This window comes from Marmota marmota, unplaced genomic scaffold (assembly GCF_001458135.2).
Source record: "Marmota marmota marmota unplaced genomic scaffold, marMar, whole genome shotgun sequence".
NCBI classification, from domain to species: Eukaryota; Metazoa; Chordata; class Mammalia; order Rodentia; family Sciuridae; genus Marmota; species Marmota marmota.
Genome location: NW_026000272.1, coordinates 5,007,066 through 5,024,874, shown reverse-complemented (window position 1 = coordinate 5,024,874; position 17,809 = coordinate 5,007,066).

Genomic DNA, 17,809 nt, shown 5'->3' with positions numbered 1-17,809 from the left:
GGTGTAGGAAAAAGGAAGCTCTTGCACACTATTGGAGGGGATGTAGTACACCCATGTGAAAAATACTATGGAAGTTTCTAAAGGAATATAAAAAAGAACCACCATATGACTCAATAATTCTGCTTCTGGATATGTACAAAAAGGAAAGAAATAAAATAAGTATGTTGAAGAGTTATCTATGCTCCCCTGTTCACTGCAGTGTTATTTATAATTGGCAAGATAAGAAATCAACCTAAGTGTCCATCACCATATGAATGGGTAAGGAACCTATCATATGTATATACAAATGCAATATTATTCATCATTTTTGGAAAAGGACTCTAGCCAGGTATGGTGGTGCACACCTGTAATCCCAATGGCTCAGAAGCCTGAGGCAGAGGGATTGCGAGTTTGCTGCCAGCCTCAGCAACTTAGCAAGACCCTAAGCAACTTAGTGAGACACTGTCTCAAAATAAAAAAAAAAATTAAAAGGTCTGGGAACATAGTTCAGTTGGAAAGCACCTCTGGGTTTCATCCCCTGTATCCCCTTTCATAAAAAAAAGGACTCTAAAAATGTAGCTCAGTGATATATCATGTGGTTAGGAAGGAAGCAAGGAAAGAAAGAAAGAAACATTGCCATCAGTGACAACATGAATAAATCTGGAGGACTGGGGGACATTATGCTAAGTCAAATAAACCAAACATAGAAATACAGATACACGTGATGTCTCTTATATATGAAAATTGAAAAAAAATAAGTGGAATGTACAGACATAGGGAATAAAATGTGATTATGGGGAGGGGATAGGAAATAGGTGCAGTTCAAAGAATACCAAGTAGCAGGTAAATAAAATGAACAAATTAGGAGCTAATCTATAAAAATACTGTACTGAACTTGGAGTTTTTCTTAAAACAGTAGATCTTAGGTGATCTTACCACAAAATATGGGTAACTATGTGAGATCATGAATGTTAATTTCCTGACTATGTTGACTTTTTAACTAGGTATATGTATATCAAAATATAATTTTGTGTACTCTAAATATATATAATATATAAGGAAAATAATTAAGTCGAAATGGAGGGTAAAAAAGCACAATAAAATAGATGAAAATCTCTGAAAAGGTAAGTGGTAGAATTAATGATGGTAATGAAAGAATCAGTGAACTTGATGATAGGGCAACAGAAATCAAGAAGTAAATACAGAAAGGGAAAAAAATAGTGAGAAAAAAGAGAACAAAACAAAGTAACCAAAAACTGTGAAAAATAGTCAATGGACTGAAATATATGTGATTTGTATCTCATAAGGAGAGAATAATTATGGAACAGGACAGAAGAAACAAATGAAGAGAAAATGAGGAATTGCCAAATCTGATAGAACAAAAAGTATCCAAGAAGTTCAGAGAATACCAAAATCAAGTACAATAAGACATAGCAAACTGCTAAGAAACAAATGACAAAACTAAAGTGTTCACTGGATATAAAACAAACACTATGACATTTGAAAGAATTGAGTAATATAGTTTCTCTGACCAAATCAGAATTAAAGTAGAATGGATAACAGGACAAATATTCAAATATTTGGATATTAAATAAGTAACTGTGGACCAAAGAGAAAATTAAAAATAAAGTAGAAAATATTTTAACTTAAATGAAAATCAAAACATCAAATTATGCAGAGGCAACTAAAGGTCTTAAATGGTTTTTTTTTCTGCCCTGAGAATTGAACCTAGGGACACTCTACCACTGAGTTATATTCCTCAGACTTTTCTTTTTTGATTTTTAATTTTTATTTTGAGACAGTGTCTTGCTAAGATGGTCAGGTTGACTTCAAACTTGAAATCCTCATCTCTCAGCCTCCCAACTCTCTGGTATTACAGGCATATGCCAATATGCCTGGCCTTAAATGGAATTTTTAAGTATAAACACTTATATTAGAAGTTAAGGAATGTCTTGGGGCTGGGGCTATAGCTCAGTGGTACAGCACTTGTCTAGCACATGTGACACACTAGGTTTGACTATTAGCACCATATAAAAGTAAATAAAATAAAGGTATTGTGTTAATCTACAACTAAAAATATGAAAAAAATAAAGTAAGAAATGTCTTAATTCAATTATGTAAGTTTTCAATTTAATACAAAAATACATTAAATTTAAAACCAAAGAAAGCAGACAAATGGAAATGATAAAAAGTAGAGGTAAACAAATTGAAAACAAAATAATATGCAGAAAAAAACAATGAAAACTAAAAGCAGATACTTTGAGAAACAATAAAATTTATAAATCATTATTCATATAAACTAAGGAAAAAAGTCAATACACGTTATAAAAATTAAAAATGAAATATGGTACACTGTAGGCCATGCATACTATAAATAGAATAGAATTTCCTCAGTTTGTCCAAAATTTATGTACAATTAACATTGAACTAATTATGAAAAATTAAACCCTTTTACTTTAAGTTAAAAACATGACAAGGAAGTCTTTTTTTCACGTATTTGTGCAAACTACTACTATCAATCTATAAAATAGAAAATAAAAGTCTTAGGGCTGGGGTTGTGGTTCAGAGGTAGAGAGCTCACCTAGCACGTACGAGGCCCTGGGTTCGATCCGCAGCAACATATAAAAATAAATAAATAAATAAAGGTATTGTGCACAACTAAAAAATAAATATTAAAAAAAAAAAGAAAATAAAAACTTAAAGAATGGTAGAAGTAAATCTCTCGTCACTCCTAGAAAAAAAAAAGAATTTAAAACACACTGGTGTTTAATTTAGCAAATTGGCACAATGTAGAGTCAATATGAAGTTTTTATTTTTACTTCTATGTACTAGCAACAAACATTTGGAACATGAAACTAATATCATTACCATGTATAAATAAAAAGAACAAATAAAAATATCAAATACCTATGTCTAGTGAAGAATGTATGTTAGTACAGTACCAACTACACAATATTGCTAAGAGACATTAAATAAAATAAAACAAATACAGAAAATTTCCATGAACCAATCATCTCAGTATCATTCGGCTGACACTCTTCCTAAATAGGTCTAGAGTTTGATGCACTCCTTATCACAAATTTCGTTTTTAAAATTATATGAAACAAAAAAGATCTAACAAAGAAAACAAACTTGATAAGGAAAATAGATATGAAGGATTCAAGCAATCAACATTTCAAGGATAACTCTAGAGTGAAAGTAACCAAAACATTGTGGTGTTGATGAAGGGAAAAATAATTTAAAAAGGAATATAATAGGGAATTCAGAAACACACACACACACACACACACACACACACACGCACACACACATAGTCCAGTGATTTTGAACCAAGATGCCAAATAAATTCAATGGATTGTTGTGTATTTTTTAAAAAATAATAATAAAATCAATAAATAAAGGAATTGTGCTTGGAAATTCCAAGTGCATATGGGAAAAAGTCCATATTTAAAAGGAACATAATAGGGAGAATGTCAGTCTCAATCCTTACACAAAATTAACTTGAATTGGATTGTAGAGTGCAATGTTAAATCCAGAAGTATCAATCTCACAGAAGGAAATATTTGAAAATGTTTTGTGAACTTAGGGAAGTAATATATATCTAAGAGCATCATTTCCCCACACATGCACACATTAATCAACACACACATATTAAACATTAGAGATATAAATGATTACTGGAACTTCAAAAAAATTAAAGGTATCTTTTCATCAAAAAATCCTATTAAAAATGAATGGATAAAGAAACTATGTTATATGTACATAATGGAATATTACTCAGCATTAAAACAGAGTAAAATTATGGCATTTTCAGGTAAATGAATAGAGTTGGAGAATATCATGCTAAGCGAAGTAAGCCAACCCCCAAAAAACCAAAGACCAAATGTTCTGTCTCTTATAAGTGGATGCTGATCCATAATGGGGGGTGGTGTGGGGAAAATGTAGGAGCTTTTATTGGACAAAGGGGAGGGAGTGGGTATGGGGGCAGGAAAGATGGTGGAATGAGATGGACACCACGACCATAGGTACATGTATGACTGCACATATGGTGCAACTCTACATGGTGTACAACCAGAGAAATGAAAAGTTGTGCATCAATTGTGTATGATGAATCAAAATGCATTCTGCTGTCATGTAAAATTACAATAAACTTTAAAAAAAGACCCTATTAAGAAAATAAGTAGGGAAATAAAAATTACAAAAAAAGCTTTAGGTGCAAAACTCGGTCCAAACTTCTGTTATAGGAGATTTGGCCAACCCTAGCATGGCTTCTAATATCATAAGGTCACATCCCATAGATGCAATTAACTCCCCTCTGAGTTCCTATCTGAAGTAAACCTCTGGGCTGCGGGAAAAAAAATGTGCTGTTTGTTATAGCCAACACCAGAGGGCATGGTCTTGTACCCACCCTTTCTTAGAGCATTTACTAAAAAGGGCTTATAATTGTTAATTTTTTCTGTCCCTTTGAGATGTGTATGTATCTCCTACAACTCAGGAATGTCTTTATCTAAGACCTGAAAGCTAGTCCTTTGAAGTATAATCATCAGAAAGGATAGGGCCTCTTCCTCCCACTCTTTTGAGGGGATAGAATCCTAACTAGCTAATAGAGATAATCCTAACTTATAGCTGGTAGAGATAAATGACTTAGTGCATTTACACTGATCAACCCTTTGTAATTCTACACTTCCCTGACTTTGCTTAAACCCCCATTCACTTTCTGCCTGCTCTTGCATTCTACCTTTATGCTGTCCACTCACCTATGTACAAGATGTAATGGAACTCAGCTCTTTCCCCTACAGTTACACTTACTGAATAAAATCTATTTTCACCTCACTAATGTCAAGCTTTGTTTATTGTTGAAAAAAGTCATAGATTGAGAAAAAATATTTTCAATACAAAATGTTTAGTGTCCTGCTATATGAAAAACAAAAGACAATACATAGATTCTTGCAAAACAACAATACATGCCATCTGCCCTCTGTATCCATGAGTTCAAGAACCTTGGATTCAACTAACTGTGAATTAAAGATATTTTTTTCAAAACATGTTTACCTATACTGAAAGTGTACAGACCTTGTACTTCTCATTGTTTCATAAGCAATACAGTATAGCAATTATGGAATGTCACATTATATTAGTTATGTAAGTGATCTACAGATGATTTAAAGCATATGGTAGGAAGTACCTAAGTTGTATGCAAACACTATGCAGTGTTATATAAGACATTTGAATATACAGGATTTTGGTATCCATGGGGAAACCTAGAAACAATTCCCCACAGATATCAAGGAACAACTGTGCATGCATTTGTGTATATGCTGTGTGTTTACACAGATAAAGACCAATAAAGTGTTTGATAATGTGCTGAATATAATTAGTAATCAGGGATATGCAATATAAAATTCTAATGAGATAAAATTTCACATTCAATATATTGGCTATAATAAAAAAATTACTACATCAAATTTTGGCAAGGATGTGCATTTCTAGTCGGAGTATAAATTGATTGGTACAGCCACTTAGAAAACAGTTTGACAATTTCTTATTAAGTTTAAACACACATTTGCACTATATTTACCAACTCCATTCCTAGATATTTATCTAAAAGAAATGAAAACAGGTGTCTGCAAGCTTGTCTCTAATAGTCCCAAACTGGAAGCCACCTACATATACAACAGGAGTATGGCTACTCAGATTGAGATATACAATGAAGTACTTCTTTGTCATCAAAAGGAATGAAATAGAGATGAGTGCAACAAAATAGATACATTTTTCAAAATCATGATCTTAAGTGCAAAAAGCCATCCATAAGTTAATCTTTTATGAATAAATTTATATAAAATACAAAAAGACTCAAAGTAATATTTGGTGAAACAGGTCAATGAGTGATTATTACCTCTGGAAGAATGATGTTTACATTGGTTTGGCAGAGATAGGAGAGAATTCCCTGTGATGGTAGAAACGATCTATACTTTGGAATGGTAGTCATGGGAGTTCAAAAAGTTGTCAAAAATCATTGAACAAAAGACTTAAGATTATTGCATTTTATTGGCTACAAATTATGTCCTAATTGAAATAAAGTTGAAATATGTAATTAGCATATAATTTTAAAAATAAAATAAGTGATTAGGTATAATGACTTTTTCCTACTTACTAAATCTTTTACAATGGTCGTATGTGTTGAAGTGTGGAGCACAGTAAAAACCTTAAAAAAAAACAAAACCTTATTTTGCAAAATAACCCATTGCTCAAAAATACCATACATTGCTTAAGATTAAATTTCATTGTCTACTTTTGTGATCAACATAATATAGTATAACTTTAAAGTTGAGAGTCTTGAATAAGTTCTAAATATTCTTGTTTGTTGAATAGAATAAAATACACTTAATAAATACTAAGTGAATGTATGGATCAAATAAGATTATAATAACTGCTTACATACTGAGTGCTTATAATGAGCTGGCTTCTTAAGTGATTTACAGATGTTAACTACTTCAATATTTTGAGGTAGATACTATATTCCTACTGATGAAGAAACTGCAATATGCTGATGTTAGCTAAATTTCCCAAGGTTGTAAGCCCTTAAAGTGAATTGACAGTTTTTATTTTCAGTTAGTACCTCATATGTACTTTACTACTATATGGCACTGAAATATAATGCATCCAACACCAAATGATACAACATACATTAGTGATATTTATTACATGTTTAGAAAATTTTTATTTTATTTAAATATTTATTTTTAGTTATAGGTGGACACAATATCTTTATTTTATTTTATGTGGTGCTAAGGATTGAACCCAATGCCTCATGCATGCTATGTGAGTGTTCTACCTCTGAGGCACAACTGCAGCCCTAGAAAAATTTTATTTTTATGTTCATTTTAACATATACTGAGCAAACAGTTATCCTGAATCAGGCAAAGTAGCTGGATTTTAGGTAAAGATATTAGCTCCTGCAGAAAATCTACAATCCCAATTCAAAGGCATATTTGCAGTATCTGCAGAGTGCCATGAAAGCATAGACAATGCATTTGTAACTGTTTGACCCTGCTTATAAGTTGATAATTACTCTTAGCCATAATGGGTGAGTACATTGGGTTGGGGAGATGAACAATTGTAAGTACAGAGGAAAACACATGCAGAGGCAAAGACATGAAAAAGAGAACTTAAAGGAGTCCTGTATTTATTATAAAGGAAACAAAAGATAGGTTAGGGTCAGATTATAGAAAGCCTTGAACACATAATATATTCAGGTATATAGGTATTATTTTTCTTAAAAATTCTTCTTTCAAGGGAAAACTTATGCAGGGCCCAATACATAAAATAGATCAAAGAAGTACTCTGGTTGAAGAGGAGACAAGGGCACCTGTAGCACCACTTTATTAGATGCTTGAATATTTCCTCACCCAACTCCATCAATTTTGCTTGTCTTGGAATAAAATATTTCATCTTCTATGCCTCAAAGAACTCATCTGTTATGAGCCAGAATAAATGTCATCTCCTTTGTGGAACTATAGGCCTTTCAACAAGAACACTTGAAAAACAGTGCTGTGGGTAATGGAAAGTTATAGAAGAGTTTTAAATAGGTTAAAAGATTCAGTCAGCACAATCTTTTTTTTTGGGGGGGAGGTTTAGGAAAAGAGACCAAAGCCAAGAATGACTGAGAATCAGTGACATAACAATGGTAGCTGAAATGGAAGGAAAAAGACAGGTCATAAATAGGGAATCCTGTGACCTGAATAGATGGGAGGGATAGTGGGAAGAAGAAGTGAAGTTTGTTGCTTCAGGGATCACACAGGTATGGAGACATTATCAGGGAATATTATGATCAGTATAATGCAGGGCTTACTAGAGATGGAATCACAGGTTTACAGAAATAATTCATCCAGGTGTATGTCAATTAGAAGGCAGGAATGTGAAGAAGTATACAAAACTGATTTTCAGAATTCACTATTAATGGCTCATAAACTATTGACATAACCTAGGAAGAGAGCAGATACTTTGGGGAGTAAAAGGAAGCAGTACTAGGGAAATGGAATAAGGATTCATAAAATAAGGTGGTTTGCATAAAATAATTTTGTTAGAAGTAGATTCATTTGTTCAGGGATGTACTTTCTTGGGGCTTAGCACTAAAGAGAACAATAGGTATCTTATACCTCTTGACAGAATTCAAGAATGGAAAAAAGAGGAAAAGATGGTTTGGGTCAGGAGAAGTTTATAGTTTCCTTCCCAAATGGCATCACCAATGGCTCCTATGCTTTTTACAGACAAATAAATCCATCAGTATTCTCTTTTTTCTTCCCCCATCCACTTTAAAACTGGTCCTAGTGTCAGATCCTTCTGAATTTAGCATAGATACTATCATTTCCTGGTGGCATAGGATATAAGCCTATTTACCATGTCTGGCCTGGTAAATAAATGTTGGGCACACAGATTTGAAAGTTAGTATTCAGATACAGAAGTCTCATTTTCAGGGACTGAGCAAAGTTAGAAATACACTCTCCATATTCCATGGAGAAACAGTTATGTGGCTACTGTTGTGAATAAGATTATTGAGAACCTTTGAGGCTCAAATGCAAAAGAGCACTCTTTATTCATTGGAGAAAAGCCTCATGCCTTCTATTTCTTTATACTGTCCCTGAGCTTAGTATAGAACTCAGCCTCAGAACATGTACATTTATCTTGGTAATCTGAGGGTTTTTTTCCAAATATGGACTATAAATCATGTTAATTAAAATACTGAGGGTAGTGATTCTGAAGATGTGCTCCCTATAGGCATGGTATCTGCATCCCCTGGGAATCCGTTAGAAGTGTAAATTCTTAGGCTTCACCTCAAAATACTAAATCAAAAACACGGAGGATGTATCAACAATCTATGATTTAACAAACTGTTCCAGTGATTCCAGTGCACACTCAAATCTGAAAACAGATGTCTCAGGTCTCATAGATAAGCTTGTGTATCATATATCTCTCAGGACCAATCTGAGGTCTACCTTCTCTCATTAATGTTAATTCTCACATGCTTAAATATACCTATTTATATATGCATATATACACACATACATACATGTAATACACATAGTATACCATTCATATCTACAGGTTAATCATCTCAATTTTCAGATTCCTTAACCCTTATCTAACACATATGCAACAAATTTCTTTTATCCTGCATGGCAACCCTGATTAATTGTTAATGGCTGAATGAAGGTTTAGGTTAGAAAAGATTCTGAAGAAACACATCAGGTCTTTATGAAAGAATGCTGTGATTAGTTAGGTCACTGTGCATCTAGTTGGGCTAATGTCAGGCATTCCTTTATCTTTCCAGGCTATTTTACTAGATCTGCCAATTTCCTTTTTAATGTACCTTATATGAATAAATATGTATGTTCAACCCTTCATTTTAACTACAGCATCTTCCTCCAAACCGTAATCATAAGTTAGTTCACAGAAAGAACCCATTTGGCCTGAAATACTTAGAAAAATACACATGAAAATTTAAAAGAAGAAGCTATAAACCTCCAGACTAATTTATACATGAATATTAAAATATTGAAGAAAGTTCAACATTATTTTCCTCTTTGTGTTCAATGTGAAATCATCTTAGAGTTTATTCTGCATTAAAGTGAAGTCTGCTTAGTTCCTGGCTTCATGTCAGCAAATTACCCTAAGGACATATTTTACTTAACATCAGTTCTAGAGAAGCATTGCAAATGTGGAAAAATATCAAAAGAACTTTTAAATAATTTATGACATTCATTCACTCAACAAATATTTAATGAGTGCTAAGTACTAGGTATTGTGTTAGGGCTTAGAAATAAAAAGTGGATCATACATAGTTCCTGTTCCCAACTAATAACTCTGGAAGAAATAAGAAGTCAGTGGTGCTAAGGCCTGTAATAGGGGTAAGCCCAGCGTGCAAATGGAGGGGGCATAATCCATTATATATGAAGGCAGGATGGAAAGAATTGGAAGAAAAGGCTTTCAGGAAGAGCAAAATAAGAGCTGAGTCCTGAAGGACAAATATGAGTTATATAGAAGAAGAAGAAGAAGAAGAGGAGAGAGAGAGAGAGAGAGAGAGAGAGAGAGAGAGAGAGAGAGAGATTTGCTTGACTCCTTGAATTCTGGCTACTTGAAAATATTTTTTAGTGGCAGTGGAGGAGCTAGTTTTAAGTACTATATTCTCAGAATGTGCAAACTTTACCTGGTTCAAGCATACCTCTAAAAGCCTTTCTGAGTCAGTTGGGATTGCATTTAGTTACATCTAACAAAAAATGAAAAACAGGATTAAATGAGTAGTATATTAGTTTTCTTTTACCAGAGTCTGCAGAGAAGGCAGAAGTACAGCGGCTTTGTGAAGTGATCAATGTTTCAGTCTTCTTTCTCTCTGTTTTGCATCCCACCATCTGTGCTTTACATTCTCATGGTCCTCATCAATGTTCTTTTGACAGTTACTACAGGTCTAGCCATCCCATTTCTTTTGCAAGCAGAAAGGAGGAGGAATTAAAGTGGAAAGGACAAAACCCTATGCACCAGCATATTCATACTCCTTTGACAGTTGTGTTCAAAAATTCTACCCAATGACTTGTACTTCTATTTCATTGACTATAATTGCCATGGGACATACTCTTCTTGAAATGGAAAATTTTTAAAAATGTATTTTAAATTGATTATGTTGCTATCTAAAATAAAATGATGGTATAATTCAGAACAAGGAGAGAAGACATAGTAGAGAGACATTTAAAAGTCTCTGCCAGATCTCTAGACTTTTAATTCCTAGTTCTACTCTTCTTTCTGCCTCTCAGAATATAAGTGCTCTACCAGAATCTTCCAAATCTGTGGTTCCTCCTTTATGTTTGGCATATTAACAGTCCCGTATTATTGAGCTGTTTTCCTCTTTGTCATTGTTCTCCTCTTTAAATTTTTCTTCACTAGTGATGTAAATGTAAGTGCTGATGCATGTGCGAACATGTACACCTATGCATGTATTTTGGACCACTCTGAGCACATGCATAATTTGGAATCCAAATATGGCATTATTTCCTGAGTTGAAAGTAAATGTTTTGTACTTGTATTTTGAGATCTCCATTCATGAAAGTGCTCAATTGCTTTTCAACCCCTCCCCTGCCCTTGGAAAATTTCCCTTGAAGAAAACACAGTGGGTTGTCCCATTTGTCAGCAAATAAAAGGAAAAAGAAAAAAAAATTAAAAGAAGCCTATGTCGTTCATAATTAGAACTTAAGCTTACATCTGTGTCCTGGAAATTAAGACTTTAAAAACATTTCCTTAAGGGCTAATTAGAGGAAAGTTGGTGTTTGTGTGTTTGGCAAGGATTCCTTTGCAATTAGATATTTAGAAAAGATCGAAGGATGACTTCACAGCACTGTTTTGAGCTCTGGGGGAAAAAAAAACTCACCTACTGACATATTGAAAACACTCAGCTACCAGCATATTGGATATTTTATCAAGCATAAACTTCTAAATTAAGCCATTCCCTGGATGTTGCTTTTCTTTGTTCAGTTGGAAAGAGATAAAAATTGAAACTAAATAAATTAAAATTAAATAAATTAATATAATTTCACATGGAACATAAAGAATCATTCAGAATATACACAGCTCATACCATCTTTGAAGTGATTACTGACTTTACGGTTATCTATAGATGTCTGATTCCTTAGATCAGAGGAAGAAATACATGAGATGTAATCATTTTCAAAACTGAACAGGTTGATGGGAGTTTCTGAATGAATGAGTTAAAATATTTGGCAAAGGAGGTATTGATTCCAAAGTGCATGCTGCTTTTGGTCATTTTCCACAGCCCTTTCTCAGGCTCATCCTTTGCCTTTGATCTCCCATCCTTCCTCATCGCCACCTACATGAAGAGCTATAGACCTGGTTGCACATGCATTATTTTGTGGGTCCTCCTAACCAGCTTTACTTCCATAAGTAACTAAGTTTGTATTAAAATGTAATAGAACATAAGCGTAATTTGCTTTAAATGTTTTAAAATAGTACTAATTCTTCAGTTTCCCATGAGAAAAAATATGAATGTGTTTTGCATACTATAAAACATCACACAAATACAAGGCATTGTTATTACTATACAACATTTAAACTTATTCAGTATGTACTTGGCACACATAGACCTAGGCCATATGCATACATAAATGCATATATTGTCCCCAAATTACGGTGGTTTGATTTATGGTTTTTCAACTTTATGTTGAGTTTATCAGGATATACATAATCCTGATAAACTCAACATAAAGTAAGACAAGGAGCATCTGTGTGTATATTCTTACACAACCCTTTAATGTATGTGGGAACATTTCTTTTGAAATCATACAATTATTTTTGCTAGGTTTAAATGGTATATGCATTTTTAACTTTTCTAGATAATGACAAATTTCTTCACCCAGGATAATATTTAAATAAATGTTCTCTCAACACTTTATAAGATCTCTTATTCCTATATAATTTTTGGTACTGCTTATTAGCAAACATTTTTGGCTAATGTTCAAGATTCAAATGAAATCTTACTTGAATTTTCACTCATATATTAGTGAGGTTAAAATTTTTATGTTTATGAAAAAGTTGTCCTAACATGGGTGTGGTGACTCATGCCTATAATCCCAGTGGCTTGGGAGACTGAGGCAGGAGGATTGTGTGTTCAAAGCCAGCCTCAGCAACTTAGCAAGGCCCTAGGCAACTCAACAAAACTTTCTCTGCAAACAAAATACAAAAAAGTCTGGGGATATGCCTCAGTGGATAAGCGCCCCCCTGGGTTCAATCCCTGGTGCCAAAAACAAAACTTATCTCCCATAACTTAATAAATGGAATATTCATATTTTCTATAAATTTTGTTACCAGATTGTCTGTGTTATTTTTCATTTTCAGTGGGAGAGATTACAGAAGACTTAAAAAAATAATTGCATAGAAGACTTTCCAGGCTTAAGAATTGCTAGAGCAAGGGTAAAGTGGTGTGAAAGTACATGCCAGACCCAAGAGCTGTCAAGTTTGATCAGCATGTATGAGGTGCAGGATAAATTAAGGCCATGGAGAAAGGCACTAGCAAAAGAGCTGCATACCTGATTATTGGAATATTGTTTATTGACACCAAGATGTGGATCCTCTATGCTAATTGCAAGTTGCAAAATTGTAGGTACCTGATTAAAGTGAATGATTAAAATATGAATGGGAAAACCTACACCATTGCAGAAAGCAACTGAAAACACTGGCTAGAAAACAAACATCACCTGAAGTATCACAAAGGTTCTTTGTAAGACTTAAGTGTTGGTAGTTGGAAGACTGGATTAATCCAGATTTGGCATGAACTAACTGGGTAACATTGTTCAAACCATCTCCAGTTTCCACCTGCCCAAAGTGAGGTGGACTATATGACTTTTACATGCTTCATACAATTCTAAATCCTGATACACACACACACACACACACACACACACATACATACACATCATTAGATGGTTACACTGCTTTTAGTCCTTGACATTAGCTTAACCAAGAATATCAAAGAATCCCACAGAAATTGTGACCATGATATAAGTGCTCTTCGAAACTGCACTCAGTGTCTGCCAATTAATCATGGAATCACAGTAGTCATTTCTCAGGTACCTTTCCAGTAATACAAAGAAAGTGACAAAATATGACATATTCATGATCATTATTTTTTTTCTGTTTTTAGAGAGCTAAGCATTACTTTCAACTCTTCAGAAAACTCTCTAGTTCTCAAACCCACTCTTGTTTGTATCTATTGATCAATCATGTATTAGAACCAATTTCCTAGATTTGCCTAAGGTCAAGTTATATATAATCTTCTTACAAGTATAATATTAGTCATGAAATTAGGATGCCTCAGTCTCACCTCTATCTTACAGGGTGTAGATATGATTTCATTATTCTCTAATAAAAGGAATATTCTTTGTATTATTAAATGTTATATAAGATGAAAAAGAAATTTGGATTGCTCTTTCATACATAATGTATAACAAAAAATAATTCCTGGGGCTGTGGTTGTAGCTTAGTGATAGAGCACTCGCCTAGCATGTGTGAGGTGCTGGGTTCAATCCTCAGCACCACATAAAAATAAATAAAATAAACATATTATGTCCAACTACAACTAAGAAAATATTAAAATTTATTCCTGGAGACCTATATACCCAGGAATTAATTCTTTTTATTTTAAATAAACATAGTAAGTAAAAAAGCAGTGCATGATGAAATGATTAGCTCAATAATTCCATAATCATACTTGGAATCTTTTATTAGACAAATTTTATAATCTCTAGTACAGGTATGACCTCTTCATTTGTTAAACATAAAAATCAAAAGGACTGTGGATGCAACTCAGTGGTAAAGTTCCCCTGGGTTCAATCCCCAGTACCAAAAACAAAGAAAGAAAGAACAACAACAAAAAATAACCATTAAGATTAAAGGTAAAAAAAAGAGTCTTTGAAAAGAAAAGAAAAGGATTTATATATAATTTTATTTTGAGACACGGTCTTGCTAAGTTGTTGAGGCTGGGTTGAACTTGGGATGTTCCTGCCTCAGCCTCCTGAGTTGCTAGGGTTATAGATATACCCCACCACACCCAGCTTGTAAATTTTTATCAGGAGTAAAAATTACTCTAATAATATTTTCTTTTGAGTATCAGTATTTTGGGTACTAAAATCAATATACATCCCTTAAAATTTAAGAGTTCTATTTTATTTACGAAAAAGTTTCTTGTCTTTGGAAATGCTTCATATACCATGTATCTATAAATTTTGGTGAATGGAATTTTTTGAAGTATACTCAAGAAGTTAATAAAATATGTGACAGAATTTTATTTCCTGATCTCTAGCTCTGAATTAATGCTTAAAATAGAACTAAAATAAATAAATAACAAAAGCCTTTTGATAAATGAATTAACTAAAAGGCTTTCTTTCATAAAGCACTTCCATTTAACAATGTCATGATACTAACACATTAAAGAAGACCTTGCCATCCTATTTAGATTCTAAATGTAACAAAAACAAATTGCTTTTTGTCTTTGTATAAGGCACTTGAAAGGCAAAAGAAAGCAATTTGTTTTTTACTGACATTATCCAGTCGAAAGCAAAATTTAGTTTTCCTTGTCAAATTAGCAACATCACAGTTTTGTATTTAGTAGAAACTAGTATATCATAAAGTCAACCAAAAATATGATTTTGAAGATATGAAGATCCTGTCCCACCACAACCTGAATGAGTATATCATACTCAATGATACAGAGACAGATGATGAAGAGTTAGAGAACTATAGAAGAGGCAGGTTCATGGTAGGGTGTAGGTCACCCCAGAGCAGGAAAAGCTAGCTGATTTCCTAGAACTCCTCTGGGTCAAAAGCCAATCAAAGCCAAAGTTTTGAAACCTGAAAAGAGGAAAATGCTATTACATAAAGTAGAGGAACTACAATAAATATGTGAACATAGCAGCTTCAATTAAGCACACAGATCCCAAGGACTTGCCCTTTACAGATTCTTGGCACTATCAGCTAGACAAATGTATTGACAAATGATGGGTTCTTTACACATAGAGGATCAGACTATTGTCTCTAGAGTGTAGCTTTTCCAGGTATAAGCTATGAGAATTAAATGGACCTGTGCTATAATTCAAAAGTGTTATATAGTATAAAAATGTAATTCAATGATTGTCCAGAAGAAAACTGAATAGGCTGATGGGTGTCTATCTTCTTAAGATGCTTTCTGTTATCAATATAATTTATAATTGCTATATTTCAATTTCCTAGGTCAATCCTCAGTTCAACTTTAACCATGATTTAACTTGAATAAATCTAATTGGTCCTGGGATTGAAAGATGGACAAACTTCACATGGGTTCAGAAGAGACTCTTCTACTCTTTCTTATATTGGGCAAAGGTGAAGTATGCACTGATAAAATGAGGTAATAATTTTTATGCCTTGTATACCCTAAATCATTTTAATAGAGAAATATTTATTCTATTCATCCATTGGCTGGTTTGATTAGCAAGTGTCTATGAGAAACACTGTTAAATGTAGGTACACCTTCTAGAGTTGCAAACTCCTTGGCCCCACAGAATCCATTTGTGTCAAGTCTTATAATACCAAGGGAATGAGTCAACTCCCTGTGGAAGCACATACCATTTATTAATGAGGCCATCTAAGATGATCTTTACAACAAGACCCTGATTGTAAATAATGCATCAAATAACTTATACTATAAATATAAAAGCTTCTATTTTCTTTCAAAAATAAAAGCAGATAGGAGAAATATAAAGTTGAGCAAAACAGATCCACTGCCTTTAAGGATATTACAATAACAAAAACAATAAAAGGTTTGTGGTACAACTTTGCACATAATGCTACAAGAACACAGAGAAGTCAGGTCTTCATTGTTCTGGATGGTAAAGAAAATATTGCAGATATTTTTTTAGACAGCATCTCAAAAGTTGGAATAGATATTCATTAGACAATCAAGAGTAAAGATCTTCTGTATAGATCAATATGTCCTGAAAGTGTGTTAGATGGGCATGTTTGGGGAAAAGTTAAACCCTATGTTGCTAAAGAGTTGGACATTTTGTCATATTGGGTGGTTGGTATGCAGTGGTTAAATAGAAGTTTATATAGTTGAGATTGATTTAAGGTCTTTGAATTTTATTTTTCTTAAAGTTTATTCTTATTGGTGGCTGAAAACTGTATAACAAGATATAATGGTCGCTTGAACTAGACTAGGAACAAAGGAAAAGGCAATGAGGCACTAATTTGAAAATGTATATCTCACATGCAGTTATCTTATTTTGGTTTGGAAGTGGCAGAGTAGATTTGCTAGAGATGGAAGAGTCAAAAAGCTGGTTGAGTAATTACAAAACTTTATGGCTGTAAAGTTTGCAAATAAAAGGCAACAAAATGAACAAGAGGATAGTGGTGAAGTCATTTCCTTTTACAGGGATTCAGTTCACTCAATAATAATTGGTTTGGAAATGAACTTGTCATCTTAAGAAAACATCTTAAGAAAACTTCCTAACTCTGAATAAGCCAATCCCAAAAAACTGAAGGCTGAATCTTCTGATAAGCAGATACTGATCTATGATGCAGGGAAGTGCATGGGGAAAATGGGGGAATTTTGATTGGGCAAAGGGGAGGGAAATACAGGAGGGAACATGGGAGCAGGAAAGATGGTGGAATGATATGGACATCATTACCCTAGTACATGTCTGATTGCACATATGATGCAACTCTACATTGTGTACAACCAGAGAAATGAAAAGTTGTGCTCCATTTGTACACAATGAATAAAAATGCAGTCTGCTGTCATGTATGACTAATTAGAACAAGTAAATAAGTAAATAAATAAGATTTTTTAAATGAAGAAAACTTCCTAACTCTAAAAGTATGTAAGAAATAATTTGCTAATCAAATACTTTTAGGGAACAGTTTTCATATTTCTATAAGTTCTGTTCCCAAGACTGAAGATAAGTTTCTGCCACTTTCAAATATAGCAATCATTGGGTATCAATGGAAAGGAAACGTTCTCATTATTGAAAAACCTATTCCAAGCAAACAATAAATGGAGTAGTCACTAAGAGCTTGGAAGTTTAGCATGAATTGTGCTTAAATGCTTTTGATTTGCTCTGCCCTAATTAAGACATGCTAATAAGATTGCCAAAGTCTTCCAGATGAGTCAAAACAGAATTCCTTTTCCACTTGCTTTATAATAGTGATGTTGCTAATCTATTTTTGTACAAATTCTATGAGCATAATGGAAATAATTAATGTGAGGTTTTCATGAATAATGAAATTTAGTGATAAA